Source organism: Mesoplodon densirostris, chromosome 4 (assembly GCF_025265405.1).
Source record: "Mesoplodon densirostris isolate mMesDen1 chromosome 4, mMesDen1 primary haplotype, whole genome shotgun sequence".
NCBI lineage: Eukaryota > Metazoa > Chordata > Mammalia > Artiodactyla > Ziphiidae > Mesoplodon > Mesoplodon densirostris.
In genome coordinates, this window is record NC_082664.1 from 127,790,122 (window position 1) to 127,807,334 (window position 17,213).

Sequence of the window (17,213 nt, forward strand, 5' to 3'; positions counted from 1 at the left end):
AATTTTTTAAAGGGTTTATGTGCCCTCAGTAATTTTTACCATTTTAAAGACAAATGAGAAACACTATGGTAGTGATCAAGTAGTAGCACTTACTTATTTTCAGAAGCTGTATTTTACCGACTAAAGCAGCACTTGTAGATAATAGGGTTATTTCTTGGTTGCAGCACTATGACTGTATGTTACAGCAACTGAGAACTCTGATACAGACAAGGCACAAGGTCAGTTAAAGAATAACATTCTCCCAGAAAGGTGATAGCTTTCCTTATAAGAAGAAACACATGAAGCCTAGCAGTCACCGATTCGTTTGGTTTATTCCATTACGATTGCCTAAGTTTTCAACTGGGCAGTATTCTATTTAAAGGCCATTCTGTTGCAAAACTTTGCCCGTGTGGTTGTAACATAGCTGTGTCTGTTGTAAACCAAAGAGGACAGGAAAAAAAAAAAAAGAGAGAGATCATGGGAAAGAGTACTCCATGTAACTTTTCAAGTGAAGGTCTTAAAGTAGGTAACTGATTTCAGCCCCCCACCCCATTCCCCCACCGCCGCACTGTGCAGCAATGTGGGGATCTTAGCTCCCTGACCAGGGATCGAACCTGTGCCCCCTGCTGTGGAAGCGCAGAGTCTTAACCACTGGACCACCAGGGAAGTCCCCGTTAACTGATTTTTAAAGCAAAAAATTCTAAATTCTCTGAGCTTCTACCCTGAATAAACCCTGTTTTCACTAAAGATTAAGGCGGCTTCTGCAGAGACTCTGAAATTTAGCACAAAACTGGATTAAGGACAAATGATGGTCTAAATAAATGACTGTCATCTTTATGAGAATTACGAAGACCAATGCAATAACAACAGTTGATCATCATTTACTGAGTACCCATAAGGTATGTAGTCTTATGTGATTCCTTTTGAGGTTTCAGGGTATGAGATGGGGTTTAGCGATAAAAGTGGAAGACCAAAAATTTATCATATAAAATAACTGTCTGGGACTTCCTGGGCGGTCCAGTAGTTAAGACTCTGCGCTTCCACTGCAGGGGGTTGCATCCCTGGTCTGGGAACTAAGATCCCGCATGCCACGCCGCTCGGCTGAAAAAATAAAAAATAAAAAAAAATAAAATAATTGTGTTGAGGTTACTTTTGGTTGATGGAAGAAAGAAAATATGTCTGTGGAATTTCTTTTGTAAATCCCTACCTGTGTAGATATGTAGAGACGTCTGAATGTTTTTAATAATGATGATAATTAACAATTATTCTGCCCAAATACATAGGTTGTTATAAGCCATGTAATGAAGAACTGGGACAACACATATTCACAACATGAATGATGAAAGATCTGAGAAGTCCTTCAAATAATTATAGCCTTGGTCATAACATGCTCAGAAGGAGAGAATGACTAAGATGTAGTTTGGGCTGTACTTGGAGTGGAAGGGAGATGGTTAATTGAAAATAAAAGGTCAGGGGTTTCCTGCTCTGTCCCAAATCTGGACTAGGATTTGCTAATATTTTATTAGATTGATTGATTTATGTATATATGTATGTATGTATGTATGTATGTATGTATGTATGTATGTATTTATGGCTAATATGTATGTATGTATGTATGTATGTATGTATTTATGGCTAATATTTTAATAGCTTCTCAGTTGTGAATAAGACCAAACAAATAGACAGTCCTTCCAGGTCTTCTACTCTAGTCTTCATCCTACACAAGAATTCCTTTCCCTGTTCCCTCAAAATTGACAAATTTTTTTAATTAAAAAAGTTTTTTATTGAGATATAGTTGATTTACAGTATTATATTAGTTTCAGGTATCAATATAGTGTCTCAAAATTTTTATAGATTATACTAAAGTTACAGTTTTTGAAGGACCTTACAAAAGTTTCTCAGAGGCATCTGCACAGTTCTGAAAAAAATTAGCATCATAACTTCCTATTCCAAGAAATTTAACTAGGTCAAAAAGAAAAACATTGAGTGAGGTTTCTAAGGCCCTGAATATGAAGCTTCCCTGGAGCTATAATAACCATGGTCCAAAGGCACAGTTTTTTCACAAAGAAAACATACATTGCAAGTTTCTTTCCTATTCTAGTTCCAGATCTAGTAGACAGATCTCACTCTACACTTGTTTAACATCTGGAACAAACCTTGTTTCATAAACAGTGCACTTACTCAAGCTATAAATCTTTTTCTCACAATTCAAAGCAGTAATAGTGACAAGAACAAATTATTTTGGAAGATATTTTCTGACCCACTTTAGTTAGCAGCATAGATGTATCCAGTCTAGGTGATATTCTTATGTATCCAAATTGGCTTCAGGTCCAGTTACTCAAATTCTTTGGAATTCTCAGTTCTGAGGACTGAGGTGGGCATTAGTAATTCTTCCCCAAACTTTCATCAGCAACTATTTCTAATAGACTCTAACCCCCAGATGTGCTTGTTTCAACTTCCTTGTTGCTTTGGAAACCCCTACATATCATCATTTAGAGTTATTTTGCATTACTGTAGTTCCTTATCAATAGACTCACTGTGGTCTCATATCAAGGTAGGAAGATTGCTTTAAACTGATTGCTTTTATACGTAGGACTTATTAATATTCTAAAACTTTGCTTTTCCTTAAATATATACATTAGTTGAGTATTCATAAAGCTTCTGCATTAGATTTTGTAAATCATATTAAATCTCTATAGGCAAAGTGTTGAATTTTGCACATGTTCTATGGAAAAAGAAAAACAAACCTAAGTAAGTAAAATGAAGGGTCAAGTAAACAATCCAGCAGAGACTCTCCCAAAGCCACAACCCCTTCTTACCCTAATTTATAGTTTCACTACTGACCACACTTTTATTCTGCTTACTTTTTTTAGTTTCTTCCTTAGATCTGTTATATATGCTTTTGGATAGTAACACTAACCTTTACTGAATTCCTCCTTCTAATGCAACTTGGCCAATTTCATTTGCACTCTAGGTGCCCTATGATAAAAAAGGTGATGTTGTGAAGACACAGGAATGTAATAGTAATAATATTTCTATTGTCCTTTCTCATCCTCTCTCCTTTAAACATATCACCACTAATGTGAAGCTACTGTTAAACCAGAATGATCTTATTTATATAGTCAACTGCATATCCCTGCTTATTTTTTCTTAATAGCCTCTTTTGGCTTCACAGAGTACAACACACATATTGATGAACTGCTAAAAGATTCCAGTATTGTTTTATTACATGGAACTTAGTAGTAATGAAAACAGGGGAAAAACATAAATGATGTACAATAAACCAGCCAAACAGTTATAACTGGAATATCTGGACTCCATGAGCCATTAAATTTTGACCAAATTTCTTGTGTAAGAGGAAGTGACCTTGTTAGCTGTCCTTTCGTTACTTCCTGATAATAAAAGTTAAAATGTTTTTTATAAATGTAGATTTTCTGCAGTATTAATTCATTGAACAAAATTCAATTTTAAAATATTTTAAACATTCAGAAAACTGAAAAAAACCCAAGTACTCACATAAATTTAATACTATCATTTTACCATATTTATTTAGACGCTTCTTTAAAAAACAATACAATGCCCCAGTTGAAGTCCCAATTTCATCTCATTTCCCACACTCCTTCTCCAGAGGTAGGCACTATCCTAAAGTTGGTTAAGTATCCCTTTATTTTAGAGATTTGTCCTTGTTGATAGATGTCAGTAGATTTCACTAATTTTTTTTCTTAGATTGACTATTTAAAAAAAATTTTTTTATTGTAGTATAGTTGATTTACAACATTGTGTTAGTTTCTGCCGTATAGCAAAGTGAATCAGTTATACTTTTTTTAGACTCTTTTTCCATATACGTCATTACAGAGTATTGAGTAGAGCTTCCTGTGCTATACAGTGGGTCTTTATTAGTTATCTATTTTATATATAGTAGTGTGTATATGTCAATCCCAATCTCCCAATTTATCCCTTCCTCCCTGGTAACCATAAGTTTGTTTTCCACATCTGAGATTTCACTAATTTTAATTATTGTACAATATTCCATTGCATGACTATGGACATTTAGTTTTTGTCATCGTTAATACGAATAATACCCCAACGAACATCCTCATAGTGTCTCCTGGTGCATATGTACAAGAATTTCTGGGCTTCCCTGATGGCGCAGTGGTTGGGAGTCCGCCTGCTGATGCAGGGGACGCGGGTTCGTGCCCCGGTCCGGGAAGATCCCACATGCAGCGGAGCGGCTGGGCCCGTGAGCCATGGCCGCTGAACCTGCACGTCCGGAGCCTGTGCTCCACAAGAATTTCCCTAGGTGCAGGAGTTTTTAAGCCTTTATGGCCAATATGCATGGTGAGAAATAATTTTACATTAAGATCCTGTACATGCATATATGCATATATCATCACAGGCTGAGTTGCTTGGGAAGTAGATCTGAGACAGAAATTTGTGTACAAGTCGTTTATGAAGGAGTGTCCCGGTATCAGCACCTGTTGGGGAGTAAAGAAGCAGGAATGTGGGCAGAGGTAGTTTTGGGCTCTAAATGAAGTTTCAACAAAAGCCTCAGCTGATCCTGCACTGGCTGCAGTGATTATTCAGAGTAATTTTGAATTAGGGCAAGGGGATCAGGCCTTTATACACCTGCATAGATCAGTTAGTGAATACAGCTGCACCCAGGAAGGTGTGACCTTGGGCAAGTAGCTCTCTTCCTGGAGAGAGTCCTGGAGAGGGACTCAGCTACAAGCTGTTGGCTGCCAACACCCGTAGCAGCTGAAATTAGTGTTTCAGTCCTGGAGAGGGAGAATCTAGGTGGTGCACAAAAATTCACAAAACAGTCCTTACCCTGATATTTCTATTTCATCTGTAAAAAAAATGTTCATTGTAACCCTTAAATTGACTTCACAATCCACTAATGGATCATGAATCACAGTTTGAAAAAAACTGCTTTAGAGTATATACCCAGAAATGGAAGCTGGATTGTAGCGTATATGCATTTTAAATTTTACTAAATATTGTCAAACTGCCTTCCAAAGGGGTTAGGCCATTTGACATTCCCACCAGAAGAGCATGAGAGTTGCACTTTTCCTACAGCCTCGATAACCCTTGGTATTGTCAGATTTTTTTTTTTATAGATTTATTTATTTATTTTTGGCTGCATTGGGTCTTCGTTGCTGCGTGCGGGCTTGCTCTAGTTTCAGCGAGCGGGGGCTACTCTTCGTTGTGGTGCGAGGGCTTCTCACTGTGGTGGTTTCTCTTTGTTTAGGAGCATAGGCTCTAGGCGTGCGGGCTTCAGTAGTTGTGGCATGTGGGCTCAGGAGTTGTGGCTCTCAGGCTCTAGTGCAGGCTCAGTAGTTGTGGTGCACGGGCTTAGTTGCTCTGCGGCATGTGGGATCTTCCTGGACCAGGGCTCTAACCCGTGTCCCCTGCATTGGCAGGCGGATTCTTAACCACTGTGCCACCAGGGAAGTCCTTGTCAGATTTTTTAATACAAAAATACAAACATACAGTAGAGAGTAATACAGTAGAGACTTTGAAACCAATCCTTTGGTGAAAGTGAAAACATTTCTAATGCTGTAGAATATTAAGACTTACTTCCTGCTAGCTTATCAACCAAAAAGCATGTGCATTTCCCTGATAATTAGGTAACATTCAATTTTTAGTCTTGCAAAATAGAAATCTAGTCTTGCAAAATAAATCTTTTAGTCTTGTAATCTTTTTTATGGCACCTAGCAGGGTGCCTAGCAGGTAACAGCACAAAGTAAAATACCTGTAGGTTGAAAGAGTGAATTCTATGCCTAGGCACATGGCATTTAAGATTTCACTTTTTTTAAACTCTGAAGCAATATGGTTTAGTAGAAGCCTATTGGCCCAGGGATTGTGAGGCCTGGGCTTTGGTCTAGTCCAGCCATGGTATTGGGTAAATTTACTCCACCTTTCTGAGCCTCAGTTTCTTTATCTCCAATAATTTTCCTATGCATACTGCTTACTTCATGGGGAGTTTGGAACACTGAGCTCTTAGAACTGACTTAATATTTATGTAATAGAGAAAGCAAAGTACTTGGAATCTGGGAATATGGATTCTAGTCCTTGCTCTCCTCCCACTATTGGATGTATATGACCTTGGACAAATCACAAGTAGGCAAATGTTCACTTTTTGGAAAATGAAATGGTCACTAGATGATCTCTAAGGTTCCTGCTCAAAAATCCTATGTTCTGGGTTATAGAAATATGAAGTCAATTTATGAAAACATCATTCTCATAAAGCCATCACATGGGTCAGATGATATATTTTAAATCCACTTCTAATTGCCTGACCCACCTCAATCGCTCTATAATCCAACCCATTTAGTCCTACCCTTATCCAGCTGCCCTACAGTGTTACCTGAACTCCACCCTTGAGATTCTCCTTTGCAACTGACAACCATCTTTATTACCTCTAGTACTACAACACTTGTGGCAAACAGAGCCTCGTGCTGTGTGATCACCAGGAAAATCTGAAATGGAAGAATATGTGTCTTAACTTTTTTTATAACTCCACTAATTCCCCATTCCCTTTTAGCACAGAATTGGTTAAAGGTGAGTGGTACTGTTACATATTCTCCTCAGCCTGACATCGAGGGTTCTATGGCTCTGCTTTCTCGACTACAATTCACTACCTTCCAGACAGCATTGCACATGCTGGCAGGAGTTTGCCAGTACTATTGTGCCTTCTCTAAAAGCCTTTCTTCCACTTCAGTTCTAATACATTCAAATAAAAGAGAGCCTCATCTCAACTTCTTTCTGCTTCCCTTTCAGCAACATTTAAAACTCTGCAAGTTACTATTACAACATCTAAATTCTATTAAATCAATAAGCTGATGTTTATTAAATTTCAAATGTGGTTAAGATAGTTACAATCAAATATGAAAACTTGCAGGCTTATTAGCCAAGAATGTAGAGGAAGGATATCTGTTTCTAGGAGATAGTTAAGTGATATTGACATTAAAGGGAAGGATATCTGTTTCTAGGAGATAGTTAAGTGATATTGACATTAAAGGGCCTAGGAGTGGTTCTGGAGATCGTTGTTTCTAATTTAAACCTTTATTACTAAAAGTCTATTATTCTCCAAATCCTGAATAAACTAGTTGCGAGAGTTTTTCCCTTCTGGATTAACTTTGCCCTTAATACAACTATCTTGATATAACTAACCAGTCCATCTCTTTGTCTGTATGCACATGTGTGCTTATGGACAGTAGAGGCTTAAATGCTTTCTCTCCATTAAGAGTCTCCTGTCATGAGTCTGAATGTGTTCCATATGAGAGGCTGTCTTCAACATACTGGAGAGGGGACAGGGAGAACCAGGAATAGGCCCTAATGCCCTGCTTCTCTTAGGTAACATCAAGACTGGACACTGGGGCTTCCCTGGTGGCGCAGTGGTTGAGAGTCCGCCTGCCGATGCAGGGGACACGGGTTCGTGCCCCGGTCCGGGAAGATCCCACATGCCACGGAGTGGCTGGGCCCGTGAGCCATGGCCGCTGAGCCTGTGCGTCCGGAGCCTGTGCTCCGCAACGGGAGAGGCCACAACAGTGAGAGGCCCGCGTACCACACACACACACACACAAAAAGACTGGACACTGATGAACTTTTCCACCAAGAATAGGAAGAAAGGAAAAGAGGAAGCTAGCAACCTCAAACTACCTCAGGAACAAATGATATTTCTTCTTTAGAAAGATCAGCCTGGCAACAAAGCGAGGGATGGATAAAGAAGAAAAGACAGGAGATTGGGAATCCAATTAGTTGACTGCTGCAAAATTTCAAGTGAAAAAAAAAATAGATGTGGGTTTGAACTGGGTCAGTAGGAATGGAGATAGAGAGGTGAGGAAGGATATGCTTGATGTTAAGGAGGTGGTTATCAACTGGTTTTGATGATTGTTAAGGAATAAGCGGAAAAAAGATGAGTTGATTACTCACAGGTTTTGACTTCTGTGACTACTGCATAGTGAATACTATTCAAGAAATTAGAGAATATAGGAGAAGCAGGTTTGGGGTCAAATAGTGAGTTTACCTTTGAAAATGTTGAGTTTCAGGCACACTTGGGAGTGAGATGTCTGGAGGCAACTGAATATGCAATCCTGAAGTGTAAAAGAGACGTGCAGACTAAAGATGTGCTTGTCTCCTAGTCTGAGGGATTATAAAGAAAACAGAAATACAGCTGCAGGTGTCTCCCCTTGCTGGCAGGGTTCCTTAAGCCTTGACAGTAAGAAGGGCATGGGGATATGTGTATATGTATAGCTGATTCACTTTGTTATAAAGCAGAAACTAACATACCACTGTAAAGCAATTATACTCCAATAAAGACGTTAAAAAAAAAAAAAAGGGCATCCCTGTTTTCTACCCTTGCAGGATACATGCCTGGGCCAATCAATAAAAAGAAAAGACTTACAGTGTCTGATTTGTTCAGCTTCATGTTTCCCAAATATCCTAGCTGTAACAACAGTGAGTACATGAGAAGAGCTGACTCATATTTCCTGTAAGTCAGCACAGATATCCATCCATCCTTCCAAATTATTTGAACCTTTGGCCACTCCCAAAGAGAGTCAAAGTGCTGGAACAATTTTTGAGCATTTCTTTCATTTGTTGAAAACAATTCTAATACATCTGTTATAAAGATTCAGAGCAAAAACAAAAGCTTTTCCTATTTTGTATCACTCCCACCCCCACATCCCAAACAATGATGCCCTCACATAGGCATCAAAGTCTAAGGCATAGAAAGTCTAAGTTCTCTCTGGATTGGTTCAAATGTCATCTATTCATCACCTTCAATCCCCATACTCAGAATTAATCACTCAACTTCCCTAGGCTCCAAAAGCAATGAGTTTAAACATTTAGTGCAGAACTTCTCGTAGTTTGATTTTTATTAAAGTTACATGGCCTGGGAACATACTTTGTGCCTCTAATATGCATTTATCTACCTTCGTTTCCTTCTGTGCCCAGCATAGTGCTTTGTGTATAAATGCTGACTGAAGTGAATTTGTTAAAAGTTCTGAAAATACTTGACTGTGGACAATGATAGCTAAGATACTCTTTAGAAAAATAACTTTCTTTTGCAGATCATTTAAAAACTAAAAGTTGAATTTAGAAGGAATTGTTGAAAGAGGTAAAAGCATTACTTAGGAAGATGGTGAGAGGTGATAATTTTCCAATTTGTGAAAAAGTGCTGACTCAAAGATATGACTCCTCAGCCACCAAGAGGGTAGAGAGAACAGTGGCTCAGACTGCTGCAGCCCTCCTGTCCCTGGACACTCCTCTCAAGTATCAGGTTTCGGATTTGTTATTTGCAACATGACATCTCTCACTATTATTCTTGCAAGTTGTTCAGATAATTTGTCTTCGAAAAGTATGTCATCAGGTTTGTGTTTATAAGAAATAAGATGATAATCTGACAACATTGCCGATAAATTTTAGTTTGTGGATTAAATGTACTGGAATGTCATTCTAACACTTTCTCACAATGAATAGAATTTGGTACTGTGTGTTCTGCTTTGGAACACATCCAGAGATTTTCTAAAAGACCATAAATTCCTAGTGGAAGGCTTTCTTACCCATAAGGAAGCCACAAGGGATAGATATCAAGAACAGCTTTATAGAATACTCTTCCCAAGACATGGGTAACTTTAAAGACATAAAAAACTTCTGGTCTAGCAATTAAGCTGAATAGATTTAACAGGTGGAGAGGATTAGGTGGTACAACAGCTTGAGCTCCTAGTGCTTTAAACTGTTACTGGTTTCATAGTTTTCCTTCATGCATTGTTCAAACCACAGCATTTAAAAATAATTTCCAAGAAATAGCCAGATAGAGTTCCAGGTGTAAAAGATGACATAATTTCAGAAATGGCATGGGGCCCAAATTTCTAAGCCACACTTTTCCATCTGGCCATGACTGCATTGTTAGACTCCCTTGACCAAATCACATTTAGGGTTCAAGTTTGTTTAACTGTGCCTATAGTGACATATGCTGAAAGGACTCATATGACTGTTAAGGTCAGTGAGGTACTTAGAAGCATTTCCTGAATATGCAGTCAAATACTGCTTATTGTTTTTCTACTGCTTTTTAGTATGTTCTTTCAGAAAGTGTTATCTTTGATTAAGAAAAAAAACACTTCAAAACTTTTCAACTTTTGTAACTTTTTAGAATTCCATTGTGTAAACTATGCTTGCAATTATATATCTATAGTATTTTAATTGGTATTCTGTAATGTAGATGAAAATATGTGAATTCGTTTGCCAGTTAAAAGAGTGCTTTTTTTTGCTAGTCAAATGTTTGATACACCAAGCTACTCCTCAAAGAGGAACTGACCCGATAGATCTCACAACAATTAAAACCAATAAAAGGCTAAATCTGTGTCCAATGGGGAAAGAATGGGAGGTTCCCAGTTGGACTTCTAATTTTTTTTTTACAGCTTTATTGTGAAATAATTGACATACACTGGACTACACGTTTAAAGTGTGCAACTTGATAAGTCTGATGTATGTACACATCTGTGAAACCATCACTACAATCTGGATAGTGATCTAGATATCCATCATCCCCAAAAGTTCCCTCTTGAGCCTTTATGCTATAACCTCTCGCTTGTAATCACTGATTGGCCTACAGCCATATCCTCACATTTGGGGATAAGAACACTGTGAATGATAATGGGCAGCAGGGAGGAAGGGTCTGGCCTGGAAAAGAGATTTAACTTTTTGTTTAGTGGAGTTAAAATGCTGCATGTAGGATGTGCTTAAAAATCCAAAAAAAGTGGTCGACTCAGTATTTTCAGGCCAAGATCTTGATCTTTTGATCTTTATAACTTTATGGAATGCCGGGTTATCTGAAATGTGGCAAAAATAGGCTCCCTTCTCTCTTGCCCTTTTCTAATCCATTCTTCACAGAAGAGTACTTCTTAAAATTAAATTTACCCAGAGCTGGAATCACTTATTTTTTAATGAAAATTAACAGCATTAAAAACATACGCATTTAAGGGCTTCCCTGGTGACGCAGTGGTTGACAGTCCGCCTGCCGATGCAGGGGACACAGGTTCGTGCCCTGGTCCGGGAAGATCCCATATGCCGTGGAGCGGCTGGGCCCGTGAGCCATGGCCGCTGAGCCTGCGCGTTCGGAGCCTGTGCTCCGCAACGGGAGAGACCACAACAGTGAGAGGCCCGTGTACCACCAAAAAAAAAAAAAAAAAAAAAGATACGCATTTAGAGTAGTTATACATAGAGGGGCAGGTTGTTTGGGTCATCTTGGAGCACACATTTACAAGACTATAGAGCACATTTTATGGTCACGGAACAGTTTTTCAGTGCTAAAAATTAACTGATCCTATATTAGTATTCCTCATTAGTAGTATGATGTGTTAGCCACCTGAGCTAAAAACTTACACTTATTTCTTCCTCTTATTTATTGGGTAGTGGTTTCTAAACTTACATGGGGGAATTCCCCGGTGGTCCAGTGTTTAAGACTTGGCGCTTTCACTGCCATGGGCCAGGGTTCAATCCCTGGTTGGGAAACTAAGATCCCACAAGTTGTGGGGCGAGGCCAAAGAAAAATAATCATCATAATAAACTTATATGGTATGGTCCATTAAACCCTTCAATGGGAGCAAACAATCCTACTGATCACCAAGGCCACTGCCATTTTGTGGTTTTTTTGGGTGTTGGGGGGAACCCACCAGATACCTTTCAAAGATACATGTCTTAGATATGGGGATATATGTATACGTATAGCTGATTCACTTTGTTATACAGCAGAAACTAACGCACCATTGTAAAGCAAGTATACTCCAATAAAGATGTTAAAAAAAAAAAGATACGTCTTAGAAAGTAGAATAGGAGCTATAATGTCTTAGAAAGTAGAATAGGAGTTATAATTTACTGGGTCCAGAGTTTCAGTTTGGGATGATGAAAAAGTTCTGGAAATGTGCAATAGTGATGGTTACACAACAATGTACTTAACACCACTTAACTGTACACTTGAAAATAGTTAAAATGGTAAATATTATGTTTTGTATATTTTACCACAATGAAAATGTTTTTTAAAAATTCATGGCTTGATATCAAACTTCATGAGAAAGTGCAGAGCTAAGCAGTTAACACATTTGGAACTACAGCATCAGTAAACTACACATTTATAACAGTTCATATTCTTTTCTTTAGTAGCACTCTGTGCAAAAATGAGTAAGAATCACCGATTTGGATTACTAGTTGTGATCAATTAAATAAACCAGTAAATGTACTTATCAAATAGCACTGATTAGGCAACTGTACATGACATACAAAACACTTAATAAGAAATTACATTATTTAATAATTTTCAGTGAAAGTAGCATTTTTCTGTATACAGTCTTATGTGATGCTCACTTTTTTTTTATCAATAAGGAAATTGAAGATCAGAACATATAATTTGAACAATCTAGTGTTGAAGAGGCTCAACCCCAGGGTTTTTTGTTTTGTTTTGTTTTACCTTTAATCCAGTTCTTTGGCCCATACATTGCCTGAAATATAGATATGATGTCATACCCCAAACATCACTGTTCCCAATTCCCTGCTCTAACAGGCATCCCTTACTCTTCAATAGCTTTCAGCAGCAATTACAATAAAATCCAATCTTGTTTTTATGTCTTCTTAGGGCCTGGGGGAATGGGCCCTCACTTGCTTATACACTCACCTCTCCTTGGAGGGCAGGCTCCTCCTTGCACCATGGATTCCCCAGCACCATGGACTCCACTTAGTTCCAACAGCCAAGTTCCCTCCTACCACAGGTCCTTTGCACAGCCGTTTCCTCTGCCTTAAACAATTCCCCAGGGCATTTCTCTACTGGCTCCTTCTCATCCCTCAGATGGGCCTTTCTTGACCACTCTTTTTTTTAAGCTATCCTGGTATTTGCTCTCCCAGATTTCTGTTCATAACATTTATAGCATGTTTCCCTCAAAATGTGATGAAGTACTTTTGTCTCTCTTTTTCCCACTAGATTGTCAGCTCCATGAAGGCAGACCTTTTGTTTCCCTCACCAGTGTGTCCCCTCAGTGTCTGTTTGAGTTTCGGTGAATGTTTGTTGACTGACTGACTGACTGACTGAATACAATGAAAGAAGTGGAGATACGAAATAGAGCTGTAAACCTGGTTAGTACAAGGGATTAAAGCCTATTCTGCACAATTTAGGAGAGTTGACTTGAAACCTTTTAGGGTCCTATTTCTTCCTTCATTTGTCCATGTAATAATATCTAACATTCACTGAGTACTTTCAGGTACTATGCTAAGCATTTCACATATATTATAGCATTTAACCTTCAAAGCAACCCTGTAGCAGTAATCAGCCTTTATTATCCTCATTTTTCAGAGGCAACTTGCCAACAGCCACTGATGGTGGAACCACAGCCAGGTGTAAGTAGGCCATATCCCATTAATCCAATGTAATCTACACCCCTTCAGTCAACAATAGGTGTTTTATCAACGTACTTTTCAGAGAACCCTCCTGAATTCCCCATTTTACCTGACCTTCAGTATCTTGGGACCGAAACCTACTAGAGGTCGTTGCTAACCCCTCAGGGGGTTTCTTGGGGAACCTGAGTGCTCTTGGTAGAGGAGCGGCCTTTCAGGCAGACGCGACGAGCTCTGGCTAGCCAATGTCAGGACTCCTGGGACGGCTGGGGAGGAACGAGGAAACAGGTCAGTTGGCCCATGACGGATCCCCGACCCTCGGGGTGGTGAAAGGGGAAGGGAAGGTGTATGCCGCCCACGCACGCCTAGGGGTCCGGATCTCCCAACGCGAAGGGGAACCACGGCGCACTTCCCTAACTCTACCGCGCGTCAAAATAGAACGCCCCTCAGCTCCGCCCACCTACTACGCCCAGAGCACTATCTGGCGCTAGGACTCCGCGACCCTCAACCTGTCCCTGTCCTGCCCCCTCGGGCAAGGGACTGGCCCTCTATTGGCGCTCACAGGCCGCGATCCCGCCTCCGCCAACTCCGTCACTGACAAGATGGCGCCGGTCGCAGCGGCGGCGGCCGCGGCGGCTGGAACCAGAGAAGGAGGCGGAGGCAGCGGCGGCCGCGAGGGGAGGGGGAGTCCCGTCTGACTGAGACGGCAGGCCTGGGCGGGCGGGCGGGGGTGCCGCGCAGGGCGGAGCGCCGGGCTGGGGATGAGCTAAGCGGGTTCTGAGCCCCGCGGCATTCAGCCTCTCGTGTCCCGCCGCCGCTGGTGAGTGGACGCGGCACCTCTCTCCAAGCTCGACCAGCTGCTCGCGAGGGAGCCAGCGGTGAGGTGAGTGTGGGGGCGGCAGCGCGGACAGCGGTGGCATGTGGAGCTGTCACTGCCCGGAGTGGTGTCAGCCGCGGGCATGGGAGCGGGGCCGGCTGGGCTCGGAGATGTGGCGTGGATGGCCGCGACCTCCGCCCGGGGATTTCTCGGAGCCTGGCCGTCCTCCGAGAGCTGGGTCTGCTCCGGATGGCGCGGCGGTGCTGAGAGTAGCACCCGCGCCTCTGCGTCGGATGCTGGGGGGACTCCTGTGTTTTCATTCCGGATTTTCTATTCCGGGCTGGCCTGGGGCTCTTGTTGGGAGCTGGGGGTGGGGGCGGGGGCGGTGAGAGGGGAGGTCCTGGAGCTGGGATTTTGACAAGCCCGTTACGTAAGACGGAGGTGGCCTCCCGGAATCCCACCTGCTCGCTGTTTTAAACAGGCGGCAGCTGGATCCTGGCGGGCCCCCAGAGGCCCGATTTTCCTCCCGGAGGTCTGCCTAGCCTACTCCGGCCAGCGTGAACCTGCTCAACGTCCAACTTGTCCAGTTTGGTTTTTTTTCCCAGTCTTTTTTGGGGGGGCGGGGGCGGGAGAGGGTAAACAATTACTGGTCGCCACTGTTCCCTTTGAAGTTTACCGCTTTCTTGGGGGGAGGAGGGAAAAAAAGCTTGTGACCTAAAACTGGGTCGCAGCGACAGCTTTTCATTATCGTACTTTTAATTGACAGATGTGCTGGAAGATTTTTGTTATTGTTCTAGTGTGCTTTTAATTCAAACGTATGGTTACGCCTGGAGCCTTAGAGAAGGGTTTTTGTCTTACAGGACAGTTATTTCTTGTTTGCAGCAGCAGGATAGGCATCAGTCAACAGGCATGTATTTATCTGCGGAGAAAACGCGTGTTAGCTAGCTAGAGACCCGTGAGGGCAGAAATTGTATTGCTACGTGAATATGTTATTCTTTAAAATATTATCCGTTAATGAAAATAATAGTCCAAGTTTAAAAGAAGCAATTTTACAAGATTACAAGCTGTTGTTTGGTGTATATGGTCTCTTTCTATTTTCTGCTTGCCCTAGTCTACCTCTTCTCTCGGGGGAAGGAGGCGGAGACACCTGTAAACAGCGTAACCCAGGTTACACTAATCTATTGTACATTTGAGATTATTGTAAAAAGTAGTCTCCGGGGGACCTAAGATTGAGTAATAAGTAAGGACTCTTGGGCAAGTTATACAGTTTTATGTTTAGAGTAGATACTGGGATTTCAACCTTTGAAAACCTAAGTATACATAATTTCTGAGCTTTTTGAACCCCGTTTGAACTTATAATGAAACAAAGATTGTATTTGGCCGCTTTTACGGGAACTTTGTTTTGTTTTGGCTAGAATTAAACATTTTTGGTAACTTTTACCTCATTTTCACATTCTCCCTGTGAACTGCAGCTCTCAGTAGGAGTCCAGAATAGTATATATTATCATCATCGTCATTATTGTACATACTATATGTTACATAATTTTCTTTTTCTGAATGATTAAACATAGACTTAACTTCATTGTGGGTTTTATAAGAATGTAATTGATCTTGACAGCAGCCCAGTACTGGGAATAAATGTAAGTAAAATTTGGCCTGAGTTTTAAATTTATGTACACAAATTTACACTTTTGAAAATTGGTGAAGCGATATAAATTTTCTGATTGTGCAAGAGAGCCAGGAAGCTGATGCTGATTTGTTCTGAACTTTTCCACATGAATTACCACTGGCTTAAATAGTTATTGATTCTTAAGCTCCTGGAACTGTTGACCTATTTGTGGCAGCTTGAATAAAATTTGGAATAATTGGGAGGCTATAAGAAGGAAGAAATAGAGTACATGACATTTTCTAATTCATTCAAAAAATAATAAAAATCATGGAGGAATTGTAAAAGAAAACTGAGTTCTCACTGAGTGATATATTAGTTACATTATCTTTTCTGTTTGCAGAATTTTTCGAAGCAGTCTACTTACTATGAAAACCTAGATTTAAGCACCAGTACAAACAGAGTTGTTTGATATATTATAAATCTTGTTTATTCCTATTTAAATTGATGGCTCCTTATTCTAAGTGGAAAACAGAAGTGGCTGTAGCAGGAAGATTGACTTGCTGTTCTTGTCCTCTCTGATATCAGAGACTTACCTTTCAGGACTTTTTCCTCCTTCCTACAAGGTGTAGAAGAAAAGAATGAAGAAAACTTGATAAAATTTCTTCCTTTCTTGTTTGTTTGTTCAGTGTCCTACTGATTATTGCTCAGTAGAATTTGTGAGTTGGGGGAAGTCAAGCACTCCATGCTTTATTACTTATTATTACTTATTACTTTATTACTTATTACTGTGTATCATAATTACCACTTTGTATTCTACAATAACAGTGTAGAACTTTATACATAAGAAAGGATTAATTTATATAGTTGTTACTATAATAGTGAAAAATTTGTAATAGTTAAAATGCCATATAATAGAGGATTAGTGAAATTAATGATGGTTAATCTATGTGGCAAATGCAGTTATTAAAAGTCATATTTAAAAAAATATTTACTAACATGAGAAAGCACAATATAATCTTGAGATAAAAATCAGAATATAAGGAATTACTATGTTATTACTTATAATATATCACATATATGGCAAAATGATTGGCAGGAAGTACATAAAATATTAAAAGACATTATCTCTGGATGATAGGATTATAGGTAACTTCTATTTTAGTGTTTGTACTTTGTTCTGTCTTCTGAATAGTATTACTCTAATAATCACTAAAATGACATTAAAATATTTTCAAGAGTCATAGGAGAAAATCCTGAAAATATCACATAACCACTGCCCCAACAGAGAAACTACCTTATGATTCATTATTAGCCAAACTAACTGAAAATACGGTGCTTATGCAATATACACAATAATGGAAACAGCCAATAATACAGGTGAAGGCATTCTCCTAGCTACCAGCACCAGCCTGGTAATAGTTT

At 40.0% G+C, this 17,213-nt stretch overlaps 1 protein-coding gene across 5 annotated transcripts in view; it reads left to right on the plus strand.

Moving 5' to 3' along the window:
* Positions 1-14,109: 14,109 nt before the first annotated feature.
* The window catches only part of DENND4A (DENN domain containing 4A), a 133,879-nt gene continuing 130,775 nt past the window's right edge, over positions 14,110-17,213 (plus strand). For all 5 annotated transcript variants that reach the window (XM_060097149.1, XM_060097148.1, XM_060097151.1 and 2 more), the window contains exon 1: positions 14,110-14,248. The gene's annotated coding sequence lies outside the window, so the exon portion shown is untranslated. The remainder of the gene's footprint in view (positions 14,249-17,213) is intronic.